This window comes from Pinus tabuliformis, chromosome J (genome assembly GCF_031772625.1).
Source record: "Pinus tabuliformis cultivar Carrire ecotype Pingquan chromosome J, CPIR1, whole genome shotgun sequence".
Taxonomy (NCBI): Eukaryota; Viridiplantae; Streptophyta; class Pinopsida; order Pinales; family Pinaceae; genus Pinus; species Pinus tabuliformis.
This window is the reverse complement of record NC_142295.1, coordinates 732424311-732434267: the sequence shown is the minus strand read 5'-3', so window position 1 is coordinate 732434267 and position 9957 is coordinate 732424311.

The window sequence follows — 9957 nt, the reverse complement described above, 5'->3', positions numbered from 1 at the left end:
CATCAACCAAATCTATGATTTTCAAGAACATAATAATGATGATTTGGTAGAGTTGTTCCTTTCTCAGCCTGATGTTTCCGAAGATTTGAGAAATGACCAATACCATGCTGCAGATGAACTTTTGGCATAAAATTTTTTAGGAAACATGCACCATTCAATCTTTGCAAACAACATTTCAAAACATTTTTCCCATTCAATCTATCACAAACACACAGAGCAAGACCATAGAGATTAGTCCAGGAAAAACTTTGAATATTGGCACTCACCTAGACTCATCTCAGGAGGAAAATTGATTCAATTATTGAGAAAATACCAGAAAGCATTTGCTTGGGACTACACCGATATGCACGGGATTCACCCTGAAACATGCACTCACCATATTTATACCGATAGTAATATCAAACCAGTGAGGCAACCACAAAGACGAATGAACCCCATGCTCCAGGATATTGTTAGAGAGGAATTACAAAAACTGTTGAAAGTCAATTTTATCTATCCTATCTCTGACAGTCAATGGGTATCCCCATTGGTAGTAGTACCCAAGAAAAATGGTAAGTGGCGGATTTGTGTTGATTACCGACAATTGAACAAAGAAACGCTCAAAGATTATTTCCCACTACCATTTATTGACCAAGTGATAGACACATTAGCTGGGAAATCATCATTCTCTTTTCTTGATGGTTTTAGTGGCTACAACCAGATCACGATATCCTTAGAGGACCAGGACAAAACCACTTTTACTTGTCCCTGGGGCACTTATGCTTATAATGTTTTGCCATTTGGACTTTGTAATGCTCCAGCTACATTTCAGAGCGCTGTATTAGCTATTTTTGCTGATTTAGTTCATGATTGTGTTGAAGTTTACATGGATGATTTTTCAGTGTATGGTGATTCATTTGAGCATGCATTAGAGAATCTTGAAAAAGTTTTGAAGAGATGTATTGAAGCTAATCTGTCCTTGAGCAATGAAAAGTGTTTTATGATGTTAAATGAGGGGATAGTATTAGGCCACTATATTTCTTTTCAAGGCATTAAAGTTGATCCATCGAAAATCCAGATCATTGTCAATTTGCCAATTCCGAAGACTCAAAAAGAGGTAAGAAGTTTCCTTGGGTATGCAAGCTATTACAGAAGGTTTATTGAACATTTTAGTAAAATAGCTTCACCTCTGTTTAAACTTCTAGCAAAAGATACACCTTTCAACTAGAATGAGCATTTTCAGCAAGCATTTGAAACACTCAAGAAAAGTTATCAACCACACCAGTCTTAAAAGGACCTAACTGGAACCTACCATTTCACATCTTTACAGATGCATCTGATACTGCAGTAGGTGCTTCATTAGGCCAAAAAGAGGAGTCTTATCATTATTCCATCTATTTCATTAGCAAAAATCTAACACCTACAGAAACTACATAGTCACAGAAAAAGAAATGCTTGCCATCATACATGCTGTGAATAAATTCCGACATTATATAACTGGTTATGAGGTTTTTGTACATAGTGACCATTATGCCATTAAGAATTTAATGAATAAACCAGTAACTAGTGGCAGAGTTACCAGATGGTTATTATTGTTACAGGAATTTAACATCACAATGTTAGATAGACCAGGTAAGGAGAATCAGGTGCCAGATTATCTTTCTAGACTGCAAAATCAAGGTGAGGTTGTTACGGTTGAAGATTCTTTTCCAGATGAAAATCTATTTACAATTTCAATAGTGAATCCTTGGTATGCTGACTTGGCCAATTATTTGTCCACAGGAAGAACACCTCCATACTTTACTCCAAAGGAAAAGAAGAGGCTAGTCAAACAAAGTGCTCGATACTCATGGATTAATGGCAATTTATTTTACACTGGTTATGATATGATTATTAGACGATGTGTAAGAAATGATGAGATAATTGATATTTTAAAATCTTGCCATGATGAACCGTGTGGTGGGCATTTTCCAGCTAAACGAACAGCATTCAAGATTCTTAGTCTTGGATACTACTGGCCATATATTTTTAAGGATTCCAAGAAGTACGTGAAGAGTTGTGATCGCTATCAAAGAATGGGTAGGACAACAACTACAGATGAGATGCCACTTCGGCCTCAAGTACACCTAGAGCCATTTGAAAAATGGGCTCTAGATTTCATAGGACCCATTAATCCAACTTCCAATGGTAAGAAATACATCCTAGTATGTACTGATTACGTAACAAAGTGGGCTGAAGCTAAAGCACTAGTCCGAGCAACTGAACAAACAGTGGTAAATTTCCTTTTTGAAGATATTTTTGTAAGGTATGGAGTACCAAGAGAGATAGTGACTGATCAAGGTACTCAGTTTACTTCAAATTTAGTTAAGGACATTACAAAAAAATATCAAATCAAGCACAAAAGAAGTACACCTTACCATCCACAGGCCAATGCCCAGGTGGAATCCACAAATAAAACTTTGGAAGGAATTATCACTAAGACTTTGGCAATGAACAGAAAGAATTGGGAAGAGAAGCTCAAAGATGCACTTTGGGCTTATAGAATCACGTGGAAGAATACTATAGGATTTACACCATATCAGTTGGTGTATGGAAAAGAGGTAATGCTTCCTATTGAGTTTCAAATACATACTTTTAAGATGGCTGCAGATTTTGGAATTGATCTTAATGAAGCACAACAAGAAAGAATTCAGCAGTTGAACCAGCTGGATGAAATGAGGCAGCAAGCAAAGGAGACAACACTCCTCATGCAAAAACAAAGGAAGCAGTGGCATGATGCACATATCAAGAAGAAGCAGTTCAAAGAAGGAGACTGGGCTTTACTCTTTGATTCTAAATTCAGAGATCATAAAGCCAAATTTACCACACATTGGATGGGCCCATATGAAATTGTTCAAGTTTATGACAATGGATCAGTCAAGCTCATTACCATTAATGGAGAAGGCCACCCCATTATTGTCAATGGCCATCGCTTGAAACTTTACAATAGGCCCATCAGCAAGCAAAATTTTCTTCAAACTATATCTCAACAAGGAGAGGTTGAGATATTGCAGCCTTCAGCTGTAGTATCTATGCCTTAGTTCATTTCATTTCAATTTAGAAATTCAAAAGAAATTAAAAAATAAATTAAAAAATAAATAAATAAATAAATAAATTTAAATAAAAATAATAATAATAATAATGGTTTAGATGTGAAAACCAGACTCTGGCACACTCTAACCTACAATTCTTACTTGAAAACCAATTCTTTGGTTGGTAAGAATTCCTTTTCTTTTTGTTCCCTATTTGATTCATCGATTGAATAATGAATTGAGGACAAGTCAAAGCTTTAGTGGGGGAGAAGCATCAACATTTTGTTCTTATCTCATCTCCTCATTGTAAATTCTTAAAGAGTTTGTTTCAACACTTCAGATTTCAATAAAGAAGTTGTTTTTGTCTTTATTCTAATCAGAGGGACCTGTTTAAAAGCACTATGTAGTGGGACCTGTTCTGTTCGGAAGACCATGTTACCAGCATCAACATTAGAGGGACCTGTTTAGCAAACATAAAAGGGACCTGTTAGAGATTGATATTTCATGCTACTTTAGCAAAGCTTCAACAAAGTTTCAACAGAGATTCAAAGGTTGCTTGTTACCGAGGCTCCATCAAACACCAAAGATCAAGGAACCTGCACATATATAGTTCTTTTCCAGATTTCAAAGAAGCTGCACACATATTCTCTAGATCTCAGAGGGACCTGTTGCATCCAAATTTATCTCAGAGGGACCTATTATGGACAGCAAAGATTAGTCATATCTGAACAAGAAAGACTAGTCCTATCTATGCATGCCAACTCAACTCTTGATCAACCAATAAAAGTGTAATGTATTATTGTAATTTTTATTTTTAACATTTAAATTCTTAGATTACTTTAGTGTTAAATGTGATGACTATGACTGCTTATGATCAATTTCAAAACCACCCACATATCCATCATCCTTGTCATATTCCTAATTCCTATCATTTCCCAACACTCTAGCCTATCCCCATACTCCTCCTCCTATGATTTTTAAATCCTCTATTATACCACCCTCCCAGCCTTGTTATTAACTCCTTATCGGCCATCAAACTTTACTATCGGTCCAACATCTCCTTATTCGGCCAAATACCAATGAGCAAGGGACAGGTGGTGAGCTATTACAAAGCCAAATGTTACACGGTTTCATTCATTGCTTTTTGAATTAGCTGAGTTATAACATGATCGTTCGACCAAGTCGACTCATGCAAACAACTATCTGTTGTTATACTCCAGTACTCCATACATGCTTGCGGCATTCTCATGATAATATTCATACAACCCAGTACAGTCACTCCTCTGTCATAGAAATATGAGTACGCTCTGTTATCATTATAGCGAAATGGGTCAAGTCGGTTGTTAAAATTCTATTTCATTTTCAGTTGTAAAAAGGGCGTTCCACACTAAGCAATTCAAGTGCTGTGATTTTAAAAATAAAGACCGAGAAAAGCAAGTGCTACGAAAGGAAATCATAGTAACCGGGCTCACAAGTTTCCACCTCCGCCATAATTCAAGGACAGTCACCCGGTCACTGCTTAAGCCATTGAAGGAGCTGATCTCGAAGAACAGAGGGCGCCACTAGGTCAATTGTGTAGGGTGAAAAGCAGAGGTAACACACTAAAATACCCCTGTTAAATTAGTAAGCATAAACAAAGAGGGTTAGAGCAGGGGTTTCTTTGTCAAATGACTAATAGGGTAGAGCCAAGCACATTTTACAGTTCTCAGTACCACGATGAATGCATTGCAATTTTAAAAAAAAAGCAATGGCTACCCTTCTTGGAGAAGTTTAATGGGAGCAATGAGGAAGTAACCAAACAGTTTGCCTTTACATTTAATGGGGAGAAAGCATTGATAGGCAATTTCTCATTCAGGATCTCAGAAGACACCATAGCACAATCCTTGGGGATCAGCCCAGAAGGAGAAAAATACTCCAAAACAAAACAATTCAAAGAAAAATCATGGGCCCAATTCATGTCCAGGTCGAGGATTTTCATCTGTTAACAGGAAGAAGGGTGTCCCTAGGAGCTGGCTGATGCATCCATGGGACGAAATAGTGTATATCATCCAAAACTTTGTTACGTGTGAGGGTCGCTACAACATAGTCTTTTTATACCATATCAAACTCCTGTTACATCTAAAAGGGTAGTGCACCATTAGTTTACCATATTTCCTCTTGCAGAGCTTGACCAAGATGTCAAAAACTATCCAAAAGAGAAAGGGTAATGAAGACAAAAGCTTATGTCATTTTGGGTTAATTAAAATCCTCATTAAATTTGAATTACAGAGAAGGGGAAAAACGTGGAAGGAATTTCTGGCTGCCAATCAAATCAAAGATGAAGAAGATGAGCAAGAACAGCAAGAGCACACACGATTTATGCATGACATTGATGAAGAGATTCCTGTGTGCAAATCAAGTAATATCCCTCCACCCATTAGTAGTGTGAGGACGAGAAAAATGAGACAAGAGGATGCCCAGAAAACGGAGCAAGATAAAAATTTTACTACACATACAAGAAGGTCCAGGAGAGCACAAAAGACCTAGCCACAAGAAGACCAACCAGAATCAAATGCACATGCACCGATGGACATTGAGAGTAGTGCTCACTCATAGCCTGGACCAGAAGCCGAAGTGGAGGTTGAGAGCAACAACAGGCAAGGAAAAGAGTCACCACCTGCAATTAAGAAACAAAGGAGGCTGGAAAAGAAAATTGAAAAGTTAAAAGAAGAACTAATGGAGGCCAACATGCTGGAGAAAGTCATCAAGAAAGAGAATGAAATGCTGAGAGCACAAAGTAAAGAGACTCAACAAAAAAATGAGAAGTTGAAGGAGAAAATCAAAGAACTCGAGGCTAAACAAACTGACATTTGCAAGTGGGCAACCAAATGGTATACCCAAAAGAAATCCCTCAAGGAGAAATACAAGGGTTTGAAACATGAGCTCCACATTCAGAAAGATGCCCAAGCTAAGAAGAACATAGATGCATTGTTGAAAGCAGCAGAGGTACAGGCAGGGACAGATTTTAGAGGAAGCACATCAGGATTAGCATCAGGACATGCTAATTCATTAAGCTTGGGGGAGATGTTGGTACCATTCCATTACCATCTTTTTCTTCTAAAAACACCATCATTGGTCTACCTTTTCCTCCATAGATCCCTTATATTACTTGAAATTTATTAATTAATAGCATTATAGTTGTTAGTTTGCATTAAAGTTAAATTATGAGTTTTTATGTTAGAAATTATGAATTTTCAATAAAAAGGTTACAGGAAGTCATAACATCCTGTAAATGGTATATCATCTGACACGTGGCATGACAGGCAAGCCAAAGCAATGGATAGGAATGAAAACTGGAATGTACAAGCATGGTGAAAAATCGATTCTACAGCAAATCAAAAGCTCCTAGTTATGTCGTCCACGCTGGTCAAACCTCAGCATTTTGGTTACAAAGGCAGTAAAAGCCATAGTTTCCCAAACCGGTTTCGTTTTGTTTTCTTTTTGGAAATCGGTTTAGATTAGAAATGACCAAAAATCATTCCTTTGTAAAAGCGGAAACAACTACTCAATGAATGTACATTCGATCCCGATAGGGACAGGCAGATAAGACTGTGTATTATTTTGTTAACGAGACAGTTACGATTATTATCTCTATACACCGTTTGAGAACAGAACTTTTGTATGTAATTGCAATCTACAGTACTTGAATACAGTCACGGTTTTACTCTAGTAGTGTTTATGCGTTAAATCTCTCATTGCTTGAAGTTTACTTCAGTGTACCATTGAAACGTGGACGGGCCCTGCGTGGATTGGTATACTGTTAATTTCATTTCCTTTGCAGTTTTCGAATTCGAATAGAGTGCATAGTGTTTAATGTTATTTCCATGCTTATGATTTTGTCGATTTGATTTGAAATTCTCATAAATGGTATTTATGGTGATAGCTTGAAGATTTCATCGTTAAGATCATTGAACCATATCTTGTAAGATATTTTATCTATCGTTATATTTTGAAGCATCTCCATAGACTCTGTTTTTCATGCATTTAAATTTTAGTGTGCTTTTGATTGCTTTTGATTTTCCATGAATGCTCAAGTGTTAACTAGACAGAGCTTTTGTGCATAGCATCCTTGTAAGGGGATCAAAATCTCAGTCTAGTGATACACTATATCCTTAGGACAGTTAGATAAGTTAGGTGATCTGAGTGAGAGGAAATATATCTTAACCTTCTGTAAAGAAGTACTGCAACCTATCACAATAAACACTTAGTTAGGAATCATTTATGTCTATAGACTGTAGACGCATGCCTCGAAGTTTACTGACCCTAGTTGATAATAAATCTAGTCTAATCTAGTACCCTAGGTTGGCCACTACAACCACCTAGATAGAATGCTGCTCCACTAGTACTCTTACAATCATCAATGCTTTCTAACCAATCTGCATTTGTAAAGGCTTGAATAATTAGATTGTTTCCCTTTGGATACCACAATCCATATTCTGTTGTTCCCTTTAGATATCGAAGAATTCTTTTGACGACAATAATATGTGATTCTTTTGGTGCTGCTTGGAATCTTACTACTTGTCCAACTGCTTGTGTAACATCTGGTTGGGATGTTGTTACACATAGAAGACTACCAATCATAGATCTATACAACCTCTGATCCACATCCTTAGATGAGTCGTCTATGCTCAATTTTTAACCTGTTACCATCGGAGTAAGGATGGGTTTGCAGTCTTCCATTTTGAATTTCTTGAGCATTTCCTTGATGTACTTGGCTTGACATATAAATATTCCTTACTCTTGTTGATATATTTGAAGCCCTAAGAAGTATGTCAACTCACCAAGTAAAGACATCTCGAAATCACTTTGCATATTTGTAGCAAAGTTCTTACTTAGTCAATCATCATTACTACCAAAGATTATATCATCCACATATACCTCAGTGATTGTTAAATTATCCTTATCTATTTGTATGTCAAGATTGCTATCAGCAATACCTTTCTTGAACGCTTGTTGACGTAGATATCCATCAAGATGGGCATACCATGATTTGGGAGCTTGCTTGAGGCCATACATAGCCTTCTTTAACCTGCAAACGTAGTCTTCTTTTTGTGATAGTAGAAAACCTTCAGGTTGTTCGATGTAAACTTCTTCCCCTAATTCTCCATTTAGTAATGCTGACTTAACATCCATTTGGTAGAATTTTATTTTTCTTGAACATGCATAGGCTAGAAACATCTGGATGGCTTCCATTCTGGAAACTGGTGCAAATGTTTCTTCGAAATCAATTCCTTCCACTTATGCATAGCCTTTGCAAACCAATCTTGATTTGTTTCTGGTAACCTATCCATGTTCATTCAATTTGTTCCTAAACACCCATTTAGTCCCAATTACATTTTTATCTTTTGGATGCGGAACTAATTCCCAAGTGTTATTCTTCTCGATTTGATCCAATTCTTCATCATAGCTACTACCCAATGTTCATTCTGGTTGGCTTCCTCAAAACTACTAGGCTCAAATATTGCTAGAAAAGCAATGTTGTGATGAACAAAGTTGTCAACCTTTTCGTGTTCCAATTCCTTCATTTATGTCACCAATGATTTGATTTTATGGATGGTTCTTTTGAATCCATTCTTTTGTTCTCTTTGGAGGAGCTTCTTGTTGTTATTCCTATATATCTTGTTGATCATTATTTACTTCTTCCTGGTTGACAGTTGCTTCTTGTTATAGAATTTTCTCTGTACCTTTTTCAGCCTCTGTCTCAAGTTTCAAAGATTCTATATCCCCATCATTATTCGTTAGAACACTATCTTCATCAAATGTAACATTTATGTTTTCCACTCTATGTTTTCGTCTTAGATTATAGCATTTATGTTTTCCACTCTATGTTTTCGTCTTAGATTATAGCATTTATAGCATTTATTATCTTCTCTTTTGATATAACATTTGCTTCCGAAGATTCTGAAATATTTGACATTAGCTGATTTTCCTTTCCATAATTCATACGGGGTCTTATTGCAATAATTTCTGAGAAGACTTCTATTGATAATGAAGACTGTCGTATCAATTTCTTGAACCCAGAATTTTTCATCCAATTTTGAGTCCTTAAACACTATTCTACCCATTTCTTATACAGTTCTGTTCTTTCTTTCAGCAACTCCATTTTGCTGAGGTGTTCGTGTTGTTGAAAATTGTCTCTTTATTCCATTTTCATCGTAGTATTGCTGAAATAATTTGGAAGTGAATTTTTCGCCATTATCTGATCTTAGACACTTTATTTTTAATTCGTTTTCATTTTCGACCAAATCCTTGTAGATCTTAAATCACTCAAATGCTTCAGATGTTTTCTTTAGGAAATTGATGGCTGTCATCCTGGTATAGTCATCTATCATTAACATGAAATATAATTCTCCATAGAAGCCTTTTGTTCCCATAGGACCACATAGATCAGTATGTATCAATTCCAATGGATGTGATGCAAAGTGTTCTTTTGTTTTAAATCCGTATTTTTTCTGCTTGCGGTGCCGACATGCCTCACATAGTGTGTTGGAAGGTTTTGAGATTTTCGGCATTTCTCGTACTGCTTCCTTCATGCTTATCCTCACAAGCTTGTCAAAGTTTATGTGACCAATTCATTTGTGCCATAACCAAATTTCATCTTCTTTAGTTGTATACATGATTTAGTTGCTTCATCCAGAACATATATGTTGTTTGGAGCTCGACTTGCTGTAGCCACAATTTTACCATACTTGCCTTTTGTGATTTCACATTTTGTGGAGTTGAATAGCATTATGTGTCCTTGATCACACATTTGTCCAAGACTGAGCAGATTGTGATTCATGTTTTCAACCAATAGAACATTCTTTGCTAGAGCATCTTTGCTTCCGGGATTGATGGTACCTGATCCTATAACATTTGAAGATCCATC